This window comes from Pseudophryne corroboree, unplaced genomic scaffold (assembly GCF_028390025.1).
Source record: "Pseudophryne corroboree isolate aPseCor3 unplaced genomic scaffold, aPseCor3.hap2 scaffold_383, whole genome shotgun sequence".
Classification (NCBI taxonomy): domain Eukaryota; kingdom Metazoa; phylum Chordata; class Amphibia; order Anura; family Myobatrachidae; genus Pseudophryne; species Pseudophryne corroboree.
This window is the reverse complement of record NW_026970030.1, coordinates 451031-473255: the sequence shown is the minus strand read 5'-3', so window position 1 is coordinate 473255 and position 22225 is coordinate 451031. Positions and strand designations below refer to the sequence as shown.

Here is a 22225-nt window from a genome sequence, read left to right as displayed (position 1 = left end):
TGTCAATATATATATATAGAACCCAGCGCTCCTATCAAAACTTATCTATTTCACCAATTTGTTGCTTATTTAATCTTTATACATCTATTAATTTTCACCATATATTATAAAATGCTGCTCCCATAGGTAGTACTGTTCTACCAATAATAAACCAAATTTTAAAGATAATCACATTTGTTATAAAGGGAGCGCAAAAAATAAAATATACAAGCTCCTTATTTTTAAAAAATATATATAGACAGAAGAAACCCACATTCAATAAAATACAATGGAGTCAACATATATAGGCACCACTATCCATATCTAAATGTAATCAGGATCTATTTCATATTGCCCTTGATGACAACGGAATGTTTATTAAAGTGTCCAAAAAATCCTCCTGGATACAGCTGTTGTAATTTATTCGTTACTTTCCAATTGTAATTGATACATTAAATTCCTTCTTGTGGATGAACAGCAACAGTTGTAACCAACACCTCTTATTTACTGCAGTTAAAGTTCATATGTAACTCACGTGAGTAATGAAAGAAAACAGGGGGAGAGCGCTGTGATGGTTGGTGAAACACAGCGGTATGCTACGACCCCCGTTAACCTTGGCTGGATCATATTGGCACTCGCGGTCGGGATATTTCTCCCTGCCGTGGGGTAGAGACCTCCTTTTGCTCGGTCTCAAATTGCTTTTTCCCCTTCACCGCTGTCTTTACATCAGACGTCCGCCGTGATGTAGCTCGTTCATGAACGGGCTTATATCTCAGCAATCAGAGTGTCCTGTAATCACCTTTCTTACGCGTTTCTCCGCTGTTATCCAAGAGCGGTTTCGTCAGAGGATACATCAGCAGCCTAGCAGGCTCTTTTTAAAATGCACCGGACCAATAGTATTACTAATTAGTTGATTGGATACATACATGTACTAATTGGATGCATACATGTAATGACTCACATATGGAACAACTTTCTAATTGCAATTGCACATATAAAGGCATTTCATAATATAAAAATAAGCAACATGGTGATTAAAAATAATAATAAAATAAGCAACAAGGTGGTTTAAAAAATAACAGAAAATATATAATCTATATACAGATTAACCTATAATCTTTCAATCAATACCTCATATCTATAATCACATATACATAATTCAGAGACTCAGCACTAAGGATCCCCATTTACTTATATAAAACTGTCAAAGTCAGAAAAATATCACTATGCACACTGCCATATCTGCACCTCATGCGAGCTCCCGCTGCGCGTGCAAGAGCTCTCCCGTGCGTGCGCATACTCGCAGTCGCGTGCACCCGCAGGCGCACGATATGCGGATTTACGGTAGAGTTTGTATGCGTCTAGCGGGCGACTCAATCGATATATATTTTAACCATATAATGTATTTTGTAGATTATGGTCCCTTTGATAGAATCTGAAAGTTTAGTTAATATAGCATGTTCATGGACAGAGAGATCCCTCTTTGTTTGATACGAAGGGTCAGACATGAGTCATACAGTGGTGTTTAGTATCCATCGGAAGAGTATTTAATTAGCAATATTCCGGTGTTGGTTTGAAGCAGATTAATCGCTCGTGCGAATAGTTATGGACATAAGAAGTTTATGTACTTTTACTATTATTTGCACTTACTTATCCATGCGGCGGGAAACCTAGTTTCCCACCCACCTGAGCAGTTGGAAATAGTCACAGCCCACCTGTATGAATCAACCTATAACCTTTTGTTATAATGCGAAGACGAATTCCTGTGTCCAATGAACAATGAGATTGTAGGGACCATTGAATTGTATTGTGTGTGTGGGGCATAAATAGACAAGCCGATCATATCCAGCTCTCACTCTTCAACGGTTCTCATTGCTGATAATCGGGAGCTGGATATCCAGAGGCGCATGCGATCGTTCCCCTTGGGCGTAAGTTTTTCTCCGCAATCATATTGTCTTTATTGGTATTGTGGGCCATATCTCTCTCTCTCTCTCCTCTCCTCTTTCTCTCATTTTTTTCCTTAAACGTACTTGTATTGTATTGTATTTCCTGTGTAGTTATCTGGTTAGTTAGTCTATGTTATATTGGTAGTGTATGACTTGTATTGTATTATTCTTTTGCAAGTATAACATTCATATAAGGCGTTAGACCCTAAGCCCGGCATTTGTGTATTTCTTAGGGTGTTAAGTATTCTCTGGTCTGTCGGAGACGCTCGAACAGCTTTAAGTTAATAAGGTAACATTGTGTTGCATCTACACCCCACCATTACACTAAGGTTTTTCCTGTATAATACATTGTTCATGGTTTACATGTAAAGGTTTAACATTGTGAGCGTCTGCGCCGCTGGTGATCTCCTCGTGGTCCCGAGCGTACGCTACGCTAAGCGATTGTTACGCAACGTGCGTACCCTTACGGTACTCCAGACGTCAATAGCGTACAGTGTTCTTAGGCCTCTTAAAGGGTTTTAAGTAAGATAAATATTTAGCTTTATCAATTGGCGGCTCGTCCGTCCTTCACATATCTGCACTATGTAATTTCAGCAGACATTATCCATCAGCAAAGGGCGGGAGGTCATATTCCTCGTAGTGCTGTCTGGATAAGCGTCTGCTTCGCTTAGTAAAGGGTGCTGAGGGAATCCGGAACCGGAGGTAAGAACAACACGCTAGTGTCTTTTAAAACTGTTTATTTCTGTCTTGCGTACGCACGCACATATCTGCATTTCTTTTCATTTTCGTGTATTTTCATATATCGCTCTTCTGTTTGCCATTTTATAATTGATAAACGTGCTAAGAGAGATTTGCCGCTATTTCATAGTTAAAGAGTAAAAGTAATACATTAAGGTGTAAATTGAAAAGCACGCACGCAGCTCTACCTAAAGATACAAGGAGAGATTGGTGTGGTGTTCGGTAGATGATCGAGGATCATCTACATTGATAAACGTGTAAAATTGTGTTACGGTGGATATTTGCTTTGTGTACACGTGTCTCTAACAAAGGGTGAGACTCGCGTACGCAACTCAAAGGCCGACGCACGCAGCGTATATTACGCAACGGAGCGTCCGGGTACGCCCACGTAACTCAAATCACACGCTAGTGTTATTGTAACAGGCGAAAAGGTGGCAACGCGATAAATAGCGCAAATCTATTTTAGTGTCCGAAATTTAGATTAACAGATCCTTCTCCAAATTTACAACACATCTGGTCTAAAGGAAAGAAAATTTCTGCGCAGAAATAGAAATAGAAACAAAAGTGTACATGTGGTGAGTGAGTGTTTGCATATATAAGTTTATACAATTTTTTGAGGTTGAACCACAAGAAGTCGAGTTCTCGCAGGGTACATACATGTAAGTGACGTGCATGGTGGCAAGGGAGGCATCCTTTGTTAAACATAAAATCTGAGCATTAGAGTATAGCAGACCAGGAGGTCTATTGTAGCACAGACCAGGAGGTCCGGAATTGACCAGGAGGTCCAGGTACAGCAGACAAGGAAGTCCGCTATAAATAGAGAAAAGAGCACAACCCAGGGGGTTGGTGCAGAACCCATATAGGCCATTAAAGCTCATGCTGAAGGAATTCGCAGCCGCAATTTTCGATTCCACTGGTCGCTCTGCACATAAGATTAGTTGCTTATGTGCAGACTGATTGTACCGCACGTAATTGTGTGCATTAGTTAATCTGACCAGTACCATTTGTGTACGAAACGGGTCATAAACACTATTTGTACATTCTGACGTGATTTGTGTAATTTTTTATTTTCTGAAGGGAAGTTCGCTGGTCACTCAGGAATTATCCAACAACCAACAGTTACTGGAAAGGGTTAATGCTCTGCGGATCACACTCACATGTTCCAGTAAACGAAGGTTCATAGGGGCCCTGGGTCGAGTACGCCAGCACTAGGGCAGTGTGTAGGTCGTATTGGTCGGCGTGGGCGAGTGAGTGAGGTACTCGGTAAACCGCCACCGTCAGCCTATCTTGAACATTTTGGTTTTTGTAAGGGTTCGCTGAAGACCCTGATTGAAGGTCAGAGGTGGTGAAAGCAACACCTACAGGTATGGGGGCCAATTGTTCAGGTAGGGGGCGATCAACCTCGGTTCGGGTTGATTCAGTAAACCGACCAATCGGGTCGGCAAGGTACGTAATGTGTGAAAAATACGGTTCACACACAGAGGTTTTATGTGATGAATGGGAGAGAATGACGGTACATGACGGGGAGAAGTTCCCAAGAGTAGGCAGCTTTAGCCCAGAAGTGTTACAAAATCTAAGGAGGAGGATATGTCTCATTAAATCAACAAAGAGACGGATTAAACATTATGATTATTTGCAGTTATGGCAACAGGAGGGTGAAATACAGAGAGGATTGGCTCAGGCGGCAAGATCTAACCCTATCAGGAAACTGATAGCCACGGCACCGCCGCCACCATACATATCAGGAGAGAAATCGGTTGCGGAGAATGACGCATTAGGGTGTAACAAACAAACACTTAGCAACTGTGTAAATGTTAATAAGTTAACCAATGCAAGTATTAACCCGTGCAAGTTGTACCCTGTTTTGAACTTTCCCCAGGAGTGTGATCAAGAGGACGAATCGGCAACAATATTGGCGCTCTCTCTAGCAGCCACCATATCAGAAACAACAGTAGGCACGGCCCAACCCTTAAGATTAGTAACAAAGGCCCCTAGCGGAGGGACAGGTGAGGTCGTATCAACAGGTAAGTACGGCACCATACACTATGCTGAAACCATTTCACCACAGGCTGTAGAATCTACACAGAATGATGTTATTAAACTTGCTCCCGTTAGGGTAATAGCAGTTCCAAATGGGAAAACGGACACTACAGGAGTCACTCCTATCAGGAACATTGCCATGTACAGCCCGTTTTCCCGAATGGAATTAAGAACCATAGTGTCTGAATTCCCTGACCCTAGGAAAGACTTAGTTGCTAGCCAGAAATACATCAGTGACCTAGGGAACACTTTAGAGCCCAATAACAAAGACTGGCAGGTATTGCTGAGGGCTTGTTTACCCTCCAATGTCGACTCAGCTCAATTTTTAGCTGACTGTGGATTGGATCAGGATGTACCTCTTACAGATGTGTACAACAAAGACAATGTAAAAAGGATAAGTTTACAGTTAAAGGAGTATTTTCCAGCTGTAGTTAAATGGAACAAGATTTTCTCCATTAAACAAAAGGAGTCAGAAACAGCTGCAGAGTATTTTCACAGGGCATTACTAGATATGGCAAAATACACAGGCATAGAGGACATTAAAACAAACATAAACCATCGAGAAGTAGCAGTATCTGTACTAATGGATGGTTTAAAAGAGGCATTAAAGACAAGGGTACAGACCACGCAACCATGTTGGCGAGGTCTGTCGGTGGCTACTTTGAGAGAGGCAGCTGTGGATCACGATCGGAATATCACCAGACACAGGGAATTACAAGGTGATAAGTTAATGGCCGTAAGTATACAGGCCCTGACCACAAGGCAGCCTTTGTATAAATCACCAAACCCTGTGGGTAAGTCGAATGTGGTAACCTGTTATTTCTGTCATAGAGAGGGACACTTTGCACGAGACTGTAAATCGAGAAACATACAAAAGTCTTTTCAACCCCCTAGACAACGACACGACATACGACATTGGGAGCAGGGTCCGCAGAAACGGAGTTATGAGCCACATGCAGGGGAAACAAAAAGATACCCCCCGAACAGAGACTGGCAAGCCTCTGGCAGTTCCCAGTTAACCCCTTCACAAGTAGTTGCTGCCAGCGGGATTCAGGGAGGTCACCATACCCAATAGGGGTGTGGCCATACCTGTAATCTGCAGCCAGTAAAATTGATTGCAAGTCTTGGTAGTGAACCCGAAATTGCAATTGATGTAGCTGGTAAAACATTAAACTTTCTTGTAGATACGGGGGCGGCCAAATCAGTGATAAATTCGACAGTGGGCATGAGAACCACTGGTAAGACAATTCCAGCCATGGGAGTAACGGGAGTAGTCCAGCATTACCCTGCTAGCAAACCAGCCGAGATTACAATAGGGCCTTTACATACCAAGCATTCCTTTTTGCTGGCTGCATCGGCACCGACAAATCTCTTGGGAAGAGACTTATTGTGTAAAATGGGGTGCGTCATTTATTGTACTCCTGAAGGTGTATTCTTGGACATACCTGAGAATCACGCTCAGGAAGTGCGAGACATGTTAGACTCCCCATCAAAATTAATGTCACATACCATTATGACAAATAGGACTCCATCCCAAGTAGAAGAAATGCCATCCCAGATACCAGAGTCACTGTGGACTAAAGACGGACAAGACACTAGATTGATGGCAAACGTAGCTCCAGTAGTTGTGCAAGTAAAAGATGGTAGGATAGCTCCAAAAATCCCACAATACCCTCTGAAGCCAGAGGTGGAGTTAGGAGTATACCCAGTAATAGAGCGCTTGCTACAACAGGGCATCCTGGTAAGAACATCCAGCACAGCCAATAGTCCCATCTTCCCTGTGAAAAAGAGTGGGGGGAGGGGTTACCGGCTAGTGCAGGATTTAAGGGGGATTAACAAAATAGTTGAGAGTCAGTTCCCCGTAGTGCCAAATCCAGCTGTCATCCTTATGCAAATCCCTCCCACTGCGAAATTTTTCACTGTTATTGACCTCTGCTCCGCTTTCTTTTCGGTACCTCTGCACCCTGACAGCCAATATTTGTTTGCATTTACATACAGAGGAGTCCAATACACATGGACTCGATTACCACAAGGTTTCATAGACAGTCCAAGTATATTTTCCCAGGCTTTGCATGATTGTTTACAGTCTTTCCAACCAGAGAGTGGATCAATATTGATACAGTACGTGGGTGATTTACTACTGTGTTCAGATTCATTGGAAGCATCCCTGAAGGATACGAAACAGCTCCTGTTTCATCTTTCAGACACAGGACACAAGGTTTCCAAAGACAAGTTGCAATTATGCCAAACTAAAGTAAAATATTTGGGACACTGTCTAACACAAGGACTGAGACACCTGACCGCTGATAGAATTCAAGCAATTAGAGACATGACTCTGACTCAAACCCAGCAACAGATCAGAACGTTTTTAGGAATGTGTGGGTATTGCCGTAACTGGATCCCAGGATTTTCCATTCTAGCATTACCTTTGCAGGAGATGGTCTCCTCAAACAAGCCTGATCGGATTTCGCACACAGACGAGTCCGAGATGGCATTTGAGAGACTTAAACAGTGCCTAACGCAGGCACCAGCATTAGGTATGCCAGACTATGGGAAACCCTTTGAGCTGTACGGAACAGAAAGTGCTGGTTGCGCAGCAGGCGTCCTAACCCAAAAGCACGGTGATGCCAGCAGGCCGGTAGCATACTACAGCGCTCAGCTAGATACGGTAGCGCGATCCCTCCCCACATGCTTGCGAAGCGTTGCTGCGATAGCATTGCTAGTAACGAAAAGCGAAGATGTAGTGCTAGGTCACAACCTCACAATTCATACACCACATGCAGTGTCAGCCTTGCTAAATTCTGCCCAAACCAGACACGTCTCATCAGCGCGGTTTACAAGATGGGAATTGGCACTAATGGCCCCCGTAAACATCACCATAAGGAGATGCAGTGCATTAAATCCTGCAACATATCTCCCAGGTGTGCCTGGACAGGCACAAAGGGTGGAGGATGAGAGTGGTGGGGAAGGAGAATTTAATACAAAGGAGGACACACATGATTGTATGGAATATTTGACCCAAAATTTTACCGCAAGGCCTGACATCAGTGACAACCCACTGGAAGATGTAGATCTTACCTTCTACACGGATGGTAGTTGTCACAGACAGTCGGACTCGGGAGACTTGTGTACTGGATACGCAGTCGTAGATGATCAAGGCACCATAGAAGCAGAACCACTAGGCCCACCTCACTCAGCCCAGGTTGCTGAACTGGTCGCCCTAACCAGAGCATGTGAATTGGCTAAGGGCAAATCAGCCAATATCTACACCGACTCTAGATACGCATTTGGGGTAGTCCATGATTTCGGAGCCCTATGGCGCCTCAGAAATTTCATGACGGCAGCTGGTACACCGGTAGCGCATGCAGCTCACATCAAAAGGCTTCTAGCAGCGATACAGGAACCCGACAGAGTGGCTGTTATCAAGTGTAAAGCACACACATATAGCCAGGACCCAGTATCACTTGGTAACAGCCGAGCAGATGAAGCTGCTAAGTTAGCAGCTGGTACCCCCAGACAGACAGACAGACACCACACAACTGATGGTATTTAATACCATCAACACACAGAAGTTGTGTGAGATGCAAAATTTGTGTTCCACACAGGAAAAGGCAGTCTGGAAGGCAAAAGGATATGGCCAGGAGTCCTCAGGACTCTGGACGGATGGACAGGGTAAACCAGTGGCCCCCAGAGCATATCTTCCATGTTTAGCTGAGGCAGCACACGGGCTGACTCATCTGGGCAAGGAGGGAATGTGCAAGTTGGTAAGAGCATATTGGTGCGCCCCAGGATTTTCATCTCATGCAGGTAAGAGAGCAATGTCATGCCTTACCTGTTTGAGGAAGAACATCGGAAAGGCAATACCAACAGAACCATCTCATATCCCACCTACAGGCGGCCCTTTTCAGGTAATACAGATTGACTTTATTCAATTACCCCCTTGTCGAAATTTGAAATATGTACTTGTTTGTATAGATGTATTCTCAAATTGGGTTGAAGCATTTCCTGCGGCCACAAATACCACTATGTTTACTGCTAAGAAAATTGTGCAGGAATTTGTGTGTAGATATGGTATCCCTAGAATAATCGAAAGTGATAGGGGTACCCATTTTACAGGTGATGTCTTTCAAGGAATGTGTAAGTTGATGGGAATTGATAGTAAGCTGCACACTCCATACCGTCCACAGGCGAGTGCGAAGGTGGAAAGAGTGAACAGCACTATTAAAAATAAACTGAGCAAAGTTATGGCAGAAACAGGATTGGCATGGCCAGAAGCTTTACCCATAGTACTGTACAGCATCAGAACCACTCCCAGGTCCCCTCTTAATCTGTCTCCCTTTGAAATCTTGTTTGGTCGACAACCGCATGTTATGATTAACCCTCAGGATGATTTGAAGTGTAACAATGAAGTGACTGTTAAGTACCTGATTAACATGAGTAAACAGCTAAGGAATCAAAATGATAATTTGAAGTTATTGATTCCTGATTTACCAGATAGTAATTGTCATGACATTGAACCTGGGGATTATGTAATGATACGGAATTTTCTACGCTCAGGTTGCCTTATTGACAGATGGTCAGACCAAGTCTTATTGACTAGCACTACAGCATTGAAGGTTGTCCAGAGAGAGACTTGGGTTCATTCGTCCCATTGTAAGAAGGTTGCTGATCCAGAGAGGTCCCGTGATAAGGAACAGACGGTAGAGGAAGTTGTATCACTGGAGTGTCTGTTCCAGGAGGACTGAGGCGGCACCTGAGCATTGAAAATCACAAGATCAAAAGCAGTTGTCGATTCCCTGTTCCCTTTTATTGTTTTTCTCCACTTCCCATCCCCTCTCCCTCAAATTATTTTTTCCCCCTTCTCATTCTTCTTCGTTTCCTCCTATAAGATGGACTTGCCCCAAGAGACTGTGATCCGGATTTTCCTGTTGACCATGATGTTGACCAGAGCAGTCTGTTCCGGCGAGAGTACCATGGAGGTCGAGAAAGGTTCTGGAATGGGTTCTGATGACAAAGATGGAGGCGTAGTTTTCCAAGAACAACTTAACCAACAAGTAAAGGCGAGTATCAGAAAACGATCCGATAGCATTGACAATAGAAGGAATTGTGAAGGATTGTTAGCTGAAGAAAACTGTATCTGTAGGCTCTGTGACAATGTAGTTGAGGATGGGTGCATCAAGAAATGCCAATCCAGTTTTAATATCCACATGGACCGGCAGCCCTTGAGTGACTATCACTCCTTAGTGGGTAGTGTGTTAAATCAAACAGATTGTTGGGTATGCTCTCAAGTACCTCAAGGTCATAGCAAATCAGGACTAGTACCATTTCCTTTAATGGTAGGGGAGGTACTTGAGCTAAAGGGTGGGGGACCGGTGGACAGGAGGTTTAATATCTCCAGTCCTCCTAGTTTGAAGCTCCACCAATATCATGTGGATAGATCCCTAATATGTTTTAACATTTCCAATCCCCGAAAGTCGGGAAATTGGGAAGTGTCATGGAGTAACCAAACCATGACCTTTTCATATAGAGCAGATAGAATGCCGACAGATACAGAGCTTATACGCCACATAGCCAGTAGAGAAAAATCTTTCCGATATAGGTATACCCTAGGAAGTAGGATTACGAGAGTTGGAGAGGTATCACCAGGATACTGTGCACATATCGTACAAGCTGATACGTGTACTAGACAGATGGGAGAATTAGGGTTAGGAGATTTCACATGGAAGATGTGTAATATGGTTATGTCCTACTCCGTCCCATATGTTCTCCCCGATAATGCATATTTCATATGCGGGAGGAAGGCGTATAAGTGGCTTGCCCCAAACTCTGAAGGATTGTGTTATATTGGAAAAGTACTGCCTGAAGTAATGACTGTATCACATGCCAAAATGAAAGATATACACCGTGTTGCCCAAGCTCCTTATACTCACACCCACTACGAGCACGTAGTTAAACGGCACCTGATAGAAAGAACAGAGCATCCGGCCTCTGACATGATCCATGAATCCACCGGGATTCAGGTTCTACTCGCGTTAGACATCACTTGCACCGCCAGAGGAGTGTTGAATTATAAATACATATCTGCGCTTGCAAATTTGTTAGACAATATCACAGAAATGTATGATGACACTTTTAGGTATACTGGAAGAGAGCTTCAAGCTTATAAAACAGAACTGGTTCAGCATAGAATGGTTCTTAATTATCTCACAGCAGTAACAGGTGGATATTGTGTCACACTGGCAACGCAGTACGGCGTGAAATGCTGCACATATATAACGAATAGTACCGAGGATCCGGTCGAGGTCATAGACCAAAAGATGGACGATATTCTCCAATTAAAGTGGGAATTTCGCAGGAGACATAATCTCACCCTTGCTGCTGTGGGTAATGAGCTGACTGGTTGGGTGTCATGGTTGAACCCGTGAAATTGGTTCTCTGGTTTAGGAGAATGGGCTCAAGGAGTCATAATGGATGTAGGGAAGTTTCTTCTATGTATCTTAGGTGTTGTCATAACGATTGGCTTGACATTTAGATGCGGTCAGGCTTTAATGAAGTGCAAACGTAGTACCAGGGTAATGAGTCTAAGGAGTGAGGAAATTGTAATTCCAATGGATTTGATTTATGACCCAACTGTAGAAACAATGATGTGATGAAAATGCGATTATACGGTCCGTTTCTTTCACCTGTTTTTCCGGTTTTTCCAAGGTAAAAAGACCCACTTTTTGACGAGGAATTTGATGACCCTGTATACAGACAACTGATGGATTAAAGAAGAAGTTTTGACAACCTTATACACAGATATTTGATGAACTATGCCATAGACCCCCAGTTTCCCTAGAAATTTTAAAATTACGCTAGCCCAACACTTTTGTAAGTCTATGGACATTGACAAAGCTTTTTGCCCACACCTTTTGACAAAAGCCCAAAGAAGACTGCATTCAACAGACACCGAACAAGACTTCAACCGACAAATGTTCATTAACCTGACATAGAATACCACTGCATTTACCATAATTGTGTCTTATCTTCATCTCTACAACCTTCAGGTAATTACACACATAGGGGTAAATTTACTAAGGTCCCGATTTTGACCAAGATGCCGTTTTTTTATCAAAGTGTCATCTCGGTAATTTACTAAGCAATAATCACGGCAGTGATGAGGGCATTCGTAATTTTTTGGAAGTCCAACAAAAAAATACAAATGAATACACCATTGGTCAAAACGCGGCTGTTTAAGTATGAATCTCGGTAATTTACTAAGAAGTGCAAAGCAAAAAAAAAACAAACACTGCCGTGAAAAATTACAACTCGTACAAAAGTGCTAAAAAAAAACAGACCTGCTTTTTTAATCCGTGATTGTATAGGCATGCACGGATCCATGAGATCCGTGCATGTATATCAGTGGGAAGGGGTTGGAAAGTGGTTATTTTCTTAAAAAAAATTGCGTGGGGTCCCCCCTCCTAAGCATAACCAGCCTCGGGCTCTTTGAGCCGATCCTGGTTGCAGAAATATGGGGAAAAAATTGACAGGGGTTCCCCCATATTTAAGCAACCAGCATCGGGCTCTGCGCCTGGTCCTGGTTCCAAAAATATGGGGGACAAAAAGAGTAGGGGTCCCCCGTATTTTTAAAACCAGCACCGGGCTCCACTAGCTGGACAGATAATGCCACAGCCGGGGGTCACTTTGATATAGTGCCCTGCGGCCGTGGCATCAAAAATCCAACTAGTCACCCCTGGCCGGGGTACCCTGGGGGAGTGGGGACCCCTTCAATCAAGGGGTCCCCCCCCAGCCACCCAAGGGCCAGGGGTGAAGCCCGAGGCTGTCCCCCCCCATCCAATGGGCTGCAGATGGGGGGGCTGATAGCCTTTTGTGATAATGAAAATATATTGTTTTTAGTAGCAGTACTACAAGGCCCAGCAAGCCTTCCCCGCATGCTGGTACTTGGAGAACCACAAGTACCAGCATGCGGCGGAAAAACGGGCCCGCTGGTACCTGTAGTACTACTACTAAAAAAATACCCCAAAAAAGACAAGACACACACACCGTGAAAGTAAAGATTTATTACATACATGCACACAAACATACATACATACTTACCTTATGTTCACACGAGGGTCTGTCCTCTTCTCCAGTAGAATCCAAGGGGTACCTGTTGAATAAATTCTACTCACCAGATCCCGGGTCCCAGGGTCCTCGGGGCAACCATTTGTAATCCAGGTACTTGCATAAAATAACAAAACGGAAAGCCGAGCCACGAACTGAAAGGGGCCCCATGTTTTCACATGGGACTCCTTTCCCCGAATGCCAGAAACCCACTCTGACTTCTGTCTAAGTGGGTTTCTTCAGCCAATCAGGGAGCGCCACGTTGTCGCACCCTCCTGATCGGCTGTGTGCTCCTGTACTGAGTGACAGGCGGCACACGGCAGTGTTACAATGTAGCGCCTATGCGCTCCATTGTAACCAATGGTGGGAACTTTCTGCTCAGCGGTGACGTCACTTTAGGTCAACCGCAGGGCAGAAAGTTCCCACCATTGGTTACAATGTAGCGCATAGGCGCTACATTGTAACACTGCCGTGTGCCGCCTGTCACTCAGTACAGGAGCACACAGCCGATCAGGAGGGTGCTACAACGTGGCGCTCCCTGATTGGCTGAAGAAACCCACTTAGACAGAAGTCAGAGTGGGTTTCTGGCATTCGGGGAAAGGAGTCCCATGTGAAAACATGGGGCCCCTTTCAGTTCGTGGCTCGGCTTTCCGTTTTGTTATTTTATGCAAGTACCTGGATTACAAATGGTTGCCCCGAGGACCCTGGGACCCGGGATCTGGTGAGTAGAATTTATTCAACAGGTTCCCCTTGGATTCTACTGGAGAAGAGGACAGACCCTCGTGTGAACATAAGGTAAGTATGTATGTATGTTTGTGTGCATGTATGTAATAAATCTTTACTTTCACGGTGTGTGTGTCTTGTCTTTTTTTGGGTATTTTTTTTAGTAGTAGTACTACAGGTACCAGCGGGCCCGTTTTTCCGCCGCATGCTGGTACTTGTGGTTCTCCAAGTACCAGCATGCGGGGGAGGCTTGCTGGGCCTTGTAGTACTGCTACTAAAAACAATATCTTTTCATTATCACAAAAGGCTATCAGCCCCCCCATCCGCAGCCCATTGGATGGGGGGGGACAGCCTCGGGCTTCACCCCTGGCCCTTGGGTGGCTGGGGGGGGGGACCCCTTGATTGAAGGGGTCCCCATTCCCCCAGGGTACCCCGGCCAGGGGTGACTAGTTGGATTTTTGATGCCACGGCCGCAGGGCACTATATAAAAGTGACCCCCGGCTGTGGCATTATCTGTCCAGCTAGTGGAGCCCGGTGCTGGTTTTAAAAATACGGGGGACCCCTACTCTTTTTGTCCCCCGTATTTTTGGAACCAGGACCAGGCGCAGAGCCCGATGCTGGTCGCTTAAATATGGGGGAACCCCTGTCAATTTTTTCCCCATATTTCTGCAACCAGGATCGGCTCAAAGAGCCCGAGGCTGGTTATGCTTAGGAGAGGGGACCCCACGCAATTTTTTTTTTGGATTTTACAGTGTTTAATTAAAAAAAAAAAAAAAAAATGAACCCCAGCACGGATCACACAGATCCGGCCGAGATTCATTGTAAAAAAGTCGGCAGTGTTTTGCTAATCACTGCCGTAAAAATAAAAAAATAAAACACGAATGACATCGACATCGGAACAAAAGAAAAACCCGAATACGACAGCTTAGTAAATCCGTCGTAACAAATTTAAAAAGTTGCAGTTTTACACTTTCGATGTCATTCGTGATTGAACTTTGACCTGAAACGGGAAAACACGAATCTTAGTAAATTTACCCCATAGTCGATAGGGAATACCCGCACAGATATCAGCATTCACATATTCCCCCATTCATGTATCATCACCAAAAATGTGCTCCCCCATTTTGTTACAACCACAGCCGAAAAGAGCTCGGTAAAGTTTGACAGCCCATCCACAGACCCGTACCACGGGATAAGAAGGAATTCAAATGTATACTTCGCAATACCTCGAAGCTTGATTTAAAACACGTACGGCACGATAATACATGACCCCCCAAACATGGATTCATACACACATGCTTCTGCTATCTCAATAGGTCATACCCTTTTCCTACCTTCTCCTCTCCTCCCTTACCCAATCATAGAAATGTATTTACACTTGATATATATTTTTCTCGTTTTGAAATGTTTTAGGAAGTGGCAGTTATTGTTGACTGCCAAAGGGTGGACTGTCAAAGTCAGAAAAATATCACTATGCACACTGCCATATCTGCACCTCATGCGAGCTCCCGCTGCGCGTGCAAGAGCTCTCCCGTGCGTGCGCATACTCGCAGTCGCGTGCACCCGCAGGCGCACGATATGCGGATTTACGGTAGAGTTTGTATGCGTCTAGCGGGCGACTCAATCGATATATATTTTAACCATATAATGTATTTTGTAGATTATGGTCCCTTTGATAGAATCTGAAAGTTTAGTTAATATAGCATGTTCATGGACAGAGAGATCCCTCTTTGTTTGATACGAAGGGTCAGACATGAGTCATACAGTGGTGTTTAGTATCCATCGGAAGAGTATTTAATTAGCAATATTCCGGTGTTGGTTTGAAGCAGATTAATCGCTCGTGCGAATAGTTATGGACATAAGAAGTTTATGTACTTTTACTATTATTTGCACTTACTTATCCATGCGGCGGGAAACCTAGTTTCCCACCCACCTGAGCAGTTGGAAATAGTCACAGCCCACCTGTATGAATCAACCTATAACCTTTTGTTATAATGCGAAGACGAATTCCTGTGTCCAATGAACAATGAGATTGTAGGGACCATTGAATTGTATTGTGTGTGTGGGGCATAAATAGACAAGCCGATCATATCCAGCTCTCACTCTTCAACGGTTCTCATTGCTGATAATCGGGAGCTGGATATCCAGAGGCGCATGCGATCGTTCCCCTTGTGCGTAAGTTTTTCTCCGCAATCATATTGTCTTTATTGGTATTGTGGGCCATATCTCTCTCTCTCTCTCCTCTCCTCTTTCTCTCATTTTTTTCCTTAAACGTACTTGTATTGTATTGTATTTCCTGTGTAGTTATCTGGTTAGTTAGTCTATGTTATATTGGTAGTGTATGACTTGTATTGTATTATTCTTTTGCAAGTATAACATTCATATAAGGCGTTAGACCCTAAGCCCGGCATTTGTGTATTTCTTATGGTGTTAAGTATTCTCAGGTCTGTCGGAGACGCTCGAACAGCTTTAAGTTAATAAGGTTACATTGTGTTGCATCTACACCCCACTATTACACTAAGGTTTTTCCTGTATAATACATTGTTCATGGTTTACATGTAAAGGTTTAACATTGTGAGCGTCTGCGCCGCTGGTGATCTTCTCGTGGTCCCGAGCGTACGCTACGCTAAGCGATTGCTACGCAACGTGCATACCCTTACGGTACTCCAGACGTCAATAGCGTACAGTGTTCTTAGGCCTCTTAAAGGGTTTTAAGTAAGATAAATATTTAGCTTTATCAAAACCTTTTAGGGTAACATAAATCCATGCCACTACTAAAGCATTTCTTGTGGCGCAGGGGAAACATCAAATGCACTCTATGCAGCTAGTCCCATGTTCGAATCCAACCCGCTCAGCTTAACATCCATATTATTTATTTACTTTTAATGGGATCATTCTATCAATTCATTTTTACCTTTAATTTTTGTTAATATTATTTCTATATTTCATTATTTTAACCCCTGGAATAATTACATTGCTGTTTAAACAACAAAAAGAATTGAAGAAAAAATAAATATTAAACAGACAATTTAAGGATTCGAAGATTTAAATATTTAAAGATTTTAAAATTTAAAACAGGGAGGGGGGGAGGGAGGGGGGCCTTTTGGGAGAAGGAGGGGGGGGAAAATAAAAATAGAAAAAAAAAATATATATATAGAACCAAGAGAAAGTGTAAAAAGAGGATGGAGGAAGAAATCTGATGTTCATCATTACTAGTGGATTTTACTAAAGAACTTTAAAGGAACACACACAACAGGATTATACAGTTTCATCCTAAGAGGAAAGCTGTTTCCAAAATAGCTACTTCTAATAATTTTGTTTATTTATTAAACATACAATAAATGGATATTCAATAAATAATATATTAGGTAAATCAATAGATAAAATCTTCAGAGACTGCCAATGTTGTTCAGTTCGATGCTCTCATTCAGACCATCAGGTGTAAGGGTACCCAAAGAAAAAATCCAAAATGCCTCCCTTGTCAAGTAAAGGAGATTCAACTGAGGCAGCACAAGGGAACTCTCATCTGGGGACAACAACTGCAGGGAGAACACATATTTTCAGATGAACATGGGAGGGCAGAAGGCTGCCTAATACTGAAGCACCCCCAAACAACAAACCAAATGCAACAACTAGTACAAGCATTCCTGGGGAAGGCCTGCAGCAGATGGATTTGCATATGGTGATGTCATCCAAGCAGTGGGTCAAAGTTGGCTTCAACCCTCGTCTGCATATGAAAAGAGAAAAGGGGCGTGCAGGGCATGGCGGCCTTTTGCGGCGCTTGGATGACCCCTAATTCACATTAAACACCTCCACCCTCCTTCGGTGTGGGGCTCATGTTGGCTATGCCCCAGCCCCTGAAGCATTCAAGCTGATTACTTGCAGCAGCTAGGCACTGTAATAGCTAAAGAGCTGCTCTGTAAGACAATTAAAAGGGTGTGGGCACCGCAGCACTACCTGTAGTTCGCATTGTGCGTTGGAAGGCACAAAGTAAGCAGACGGGAGAAGTCAAGATAGTGCGCAAGGGCATAGAAGGGAGTGGCTCAAGAAAAGAGAAGTGTAAACAGACAGCAAACTAGGCTGGAGAGAGACATGAGACAAAGAGATCTGAATTATACGAGAGCCGACCAGGGGAAACACAAATTATGCAGTCAAGTTTCCCACATTTGGGGATATCGCAGGAGCAGCACACCCAGAGTGCAATTGGTGAGCCTTGCCCTGGGAGAAGCACCTTCATGATCATAGTATCTCACCTAGCAGGTAAGTAGGAGTTGGGCTAGAGCTGGGGAGGGTCGCTGCTCGGGCACCCCCCTGTCAAGTGAAGGAGATCCAACTGAGGCAGCACAAGGGAACTCTCGAAAGAAGAACAAGGCTAGAGGAAGATCTGAGACAAAGAAATCTGACTTTTACCAGAGCTGACCAGAGGAAAGCACAAACACAGTCCCCCACTACCACAAATAATGCTGTCAAGTTTACCACATTTGGGGAAATAACAGGGGTCAGCATATCCAGAATGCAATGAATGAACCTCACCCTGGGAGAACAATCTTCATGACCATGGTATCTCCTATGCAAAATAAGTATGATTTGGGATAGGGCTGGAGAGGGCCGCTGCTCAGGCACATCTCTGTCAAGTAAAGGAGATTCAACTGAGGCAGCACAAGGGAACTCTCATCTGGGGACAACAACTGCAGGAGGTACACATATTTTCAGATGAACATGGGAGGGCAGAAGGCTGCCTAATACTGAAGCACCCCCAAACAACAAACCAAATGCAACAACTAGTGCAAGCATTCCTGGGGGAAGGCCTGCAGCAGATGGATTTGCATATGGTGATGTCATCCAAGCAGTGGGTCAAAGTTGGCTTCAACCCTCGTCTGCATATGAAAAGAAAAAAGGGATGTGCAGGGCATGGCGGCCTTTTGCGGCGCTTGGATGACCCCTAATTCACATTAAACACCTCCACCCTCCTTCGGTGTGGGGCTCATGTTGGCTATGCCCCAGCCCCTGAAGCATTCAAGCTGATTTCTTGCAGCAGCTGGGCACTGTAACAGCTCCAGAGCTGCTCTGTAAAGCATGTAAAAGGGTGTGGGCCCTGCAGCACTACCTGTAGTTTGCATTGACGTTGGAAGGCACAAAGTAAGCAGACAGGAGAGGTCATAATAGTGCGCAAGGGCATAGAAGGGAGCGGCTCAAGAAAAGAGAAGTGGAAACAGACAGCAAACTAGGCTGGAGAGAGACCTGAGACAAAGAGATCTGAATTATACGAGAGCCGACCAGGGGAAACACAAATTATGCAGTCAAGTTTTCCACATTTGGGGAAATCGCAAGAGCAGCACACCCAGAGTGCAATGGGTGAGCCTTGCCCTGGGAGAAGCACCTTCATGATCATAGTATCTCACCTGGCAGGTAAGTAGGAGTTGGGCTAGAGCTGGGTAGGGTCGCTGCTCGGGCACTTCCCTGTCAAGTGAAGGAGATCCAACTGAGTCAGCACAAGGGAACTCTCGAAAATAGAACAAGGCTAGAGGAAGATCTGAGACAAATAAATCTGACTTTTACCAGAGCTGACCAGAGGAAAGCACAAACACAGTCCCCCACTACCACAAATAATGAAGTCGAGTTTCCCACATTTGGGGAAATCACAGGGGTCAGCATACCCAGAATGCAATGAATGAACCTCACTCTGGGATAACAGTCTTCATTACCATGATATCTCCTATGCAAAATAAGTATGCTTTGGGATAGGGCTGGGGAGGGCCGCTGCTCAGGCACATCTCTGTCAAGTAAAGGAGATTCAACTGAGGCAGCACAAGGGAACTCTCATCTGGGGACAACAACTGCAGGGAGAACACATATTTTCAGATGAACATGGGAGGGCAGAAGGCTGCCTAATACTGAAGCACCCCCAAACAACAAACCAAATGCAACAACTAGTACAAGCATTCCTGGGGGAAGGTCTGCAGAAGACGGATTTGCATACAGTGATGTCATCCAAGCAGTGGGCCAAAGTTGGCTGGAACCCTCATCTGCATATGAAAAGAGAAAAGGGGTATGCAGGGAATGGCGGCCATTTGCGGCGCTTGGATGACCCTTAGTTCGCATTAAACACCCCCACCCTCCTTCGGTGTGGGGCTCATGTTGGCAATGCCCCAGCCCCTGAAGCATTCAAGCTGATTTCTTGCAGCAGCTTGGCACTGTAACAGCTCCAGAGCTGCTCTGTAATGCAAGTAAAAGTTTGTGGGCCCTGCAGCACTACCTGTAGTTTGCATTGTGCATTGGAAGGCACAAAGTAAGCAGACAGGAGGAGAAGTCAGGATAGTGCACAAGGGTATAGAAGGGAGGGGCTCAAAAAAAAAGAAGTGGAAACAGACTGCAAACTAGGCTGGAGAGAGACCTGAGACAAAGAGATCTGAATTATATGAAAGCCGACCAGTGGAATCACAAATTATGCAGTCAAGTTTCCCACATTTGGGGAAATCACAGGGGCAGCACACCCAGAGTGCAATGGGTGAGCCTTGCCCTGGGAGAAGCACCTTCATGATCATAGTATCTCACCTGGCAGGTAAGTAGGAGTTGGGCTAGAGCTGGGGAGGGTCGCTGCTTGGGCACCCCCCTGTCAAGTAAAGGAGATCCAACTGAGGCAGCACAAGGGAACTCTCGAAAGAAGAACAAGGCTAGAGGAAGATCTGAGACAAAGAAATCTGACTTTTACCAGAGCTGACCAGAGGAAAGCACAAACACAGTCCCCCACTACCACAAATAATGCAGTCAAGTTTCCCACATTTGGGGAAATCACAGGGGTCAGCATACCCAGAATGCAATGAATGAACCTCACCCTGGGAGAGCAATCTTCATGACCATGGTATCTCCTATGCAAAATAAGTATGATTTGGGATAGGGCTGGGGAGGGCCGCTGCTCAGGCACATCTCTGTCAAGTAAAGAAGATTCAACTGAGGCAGCACAAGGGAACTCTCATCTGGGGACAACAACTGCAGGGAGAACACATATTTTCAGATGAACATGGGAGGGCAGAAGGCTGCCTAATACTGAAGCACCCCCAAACAACAAACCAAATGCAACAACTAGTGCAAGCATTCCTGGGGGAAGGCCTGCAGCAGATGGATTTGCATATGGTGATGTCATCCAAGCAGTGGGTCAAAGTTGGCTTCAACCCTCGTCTGCATATGAAAAGAGAAAAGGGGCGTGCAGGGCATGGCGGCCTTTTGCGGCGCTTGGATGACCCCTAGTTCGCATTAAACACCTCCACCCTCCTTCGGTGTGGGGCTCATGTTGGCTATGCCCCAGCCCCTGAAGCATTCAAGCTGATTTCTTGCAGAAGCTGGGCACTGTAACAGCTCCAGAGCTGCTCTGTATGGCAAGTAAAAGGGTGTGGGCCCTGCAGCACTACCTGTAGTTCGCATTGTGCGTTGGAAGGCACAAAGTAAGCAGATGGGAGAAGTCAGGATAGTGCGCAAGGGCATATAAGGGAGCGGCTCAAGAAAAGAGAAGTGGAAACAGACAGCAAACTAGGCTGGAGAGCTCTTCTATCTATATTTTGCAAACCTGCTCTTGTCCCCTCCAGCTGCTCTATGTAGATTTGACGTCTGGCAAGGTGCATAACCCACTGACAAGCAGGCACACTCCTGCATGAGTTTTCTCTCTCACTAGCTGGATGATACACAATCATTTGCATGTGCTCCACCTCCGACACACCACCCACCCAACCACCCAGTCACCAGAGCCACCCACAAACCAACTGGCTCCGTGATTTAATTTGCACAGTGTAGTCATCCAGGCAGCATGTCCTTCTCAATGGAAGGATCTCTGGTTCCATGGAATCTTCCACATTGGAATGCTGCGGAACAAAAAGGATTTAAATATTCAGCTTGCTAGCATTCAATGTACCTGCGGCTTGGCTCTAGCACATGGGTCTTCATCCTGTGGCCCTCCAGCTGCTGTGAAACTACTCATCCCAGCATGCCCTGCCACAGTTTTGCTATTAAGGTATGCTAAAACTGAGGCAGGGCATGCTGGGATGTGTAGTTCCACAGCAGCTGGAGGGTCGCAGGTTGAAGACCCATGTTCTAGCATGCCTGTTCTATGATGCATGTACCGTGATGTCACAATCAGCTTGGAATGGGGTGTCTAGCAGGCATTTGCTGACAGACACTTGAGGGAGACACACATCAGGAGATGCAGCATATCGGAGGTCTTCGATGCCTTTCCAGCAAATGCACACCACCTGCTGCTGGTCTGGACACAAAACAATGCCCACAATCGAAGTCCCAAAATGCCCAACTACAGGATTCATGTAAGTAGTGAATTTAGGAATGAATTTAGAAGTAGGAAATTAAGTTAGTTCACAAGTACATTCAAATTCAGATCTAAAGTCTAGGTAGGCCTCACGTCCTGGCAGCCACCAGCATTTAAAATGCCTTGATTAGAGGTAGAGAATTAAATGTAGATAAGAAGTAGACACAAAATAAGACTCCACAGAGCAGTTATCAGGTGTCTTTATCAATTGTTGCATTTAAAAAATCAAGCAATTAGGGAACACAATGTTGCAACAATGTAACCCTATTTGCAAAATAGTACTAAATAAGTTTGTCGATGTAAGACATTTGCAAAGGCGCATCCAAAACACGCTGGAAAATGCAACTGAATCTGTTTTTGAAGGCTAGAATAGGAAATGAGC

General features: G+C 44.6%; 6 non-coding genes across 6 annotated transcripts; all 6 read right to left on the bottom strand.

Moving 5' to 3' along the window:
• Positions 1–17634: 17634 nt before the first annotated feature.
• Positions 17635–17797, bottom strand: LOC135022150 (U1 spliceosomal RNA). Its single transcript, XR_010219310.1, has one exon. It is a non-coding gene; the product is annotated as a U1 spliceosomal RNA (small nuclear RNA).
• Positions 17798–17949: 152 nt separating this feature from the next.
• On the bottom strand, positions 17950–18113 carry LOC135022181 (U1 spliceosomal RNA). The gene has a single exon (XR_010219339.1). It is a non-coding gene; the product is annotated as a U1 spliceosomal RNA (small nuclear RNA).
• A 670-nt stretch (positions 18114–18783) lies between these two features.
• LOC135022125 (U1 spliceosomal RNA) lies at positions 18784–18946 on the bottom strand. Its single transcript, XR_010219288.1, has one exon. It is a non-coding gene; the product is annotated as a U1 spliceosomal RNA (small nuclear RNA).
• A 152-nt stretch (positions 18947–19098) lies between these two features.
• On the bottom strand, positions 19099–19262 carry LOC135022117 (U1 spliceosomal RNA). The gene has a single exon (XR_010219280.1). It is a non-coding gene; the product is annotated as a U1 spliceosomal RNA (small nuclear RNA).
• Positions 19263–19936: 674 nt separating this feature from the next.
• Positions 19937–20099, bottom strand: LOC135022121 (U1 spliceosomal RNA). Its single transcript, XR_010219284.1, has one exon. It is a non-coding gene; the product is annotated as a U1 spliceosomal RNA (small nuclear RNA).
• A 152-nt stretch (positions 20100–20251) lies between these two features.
• Positions 20252–20415, bottom strand: LOC135022176 (U1 spliceosomal RNA). Its single transcript, XR_010219334.1, has one exon. It is a non-coding gene; the product is annotated as a U1 spliceosomal RNA (small nuclear RNA).
• Between the last annotated feature and the right edge of the window lie 1810 nt (positions 20416–22225).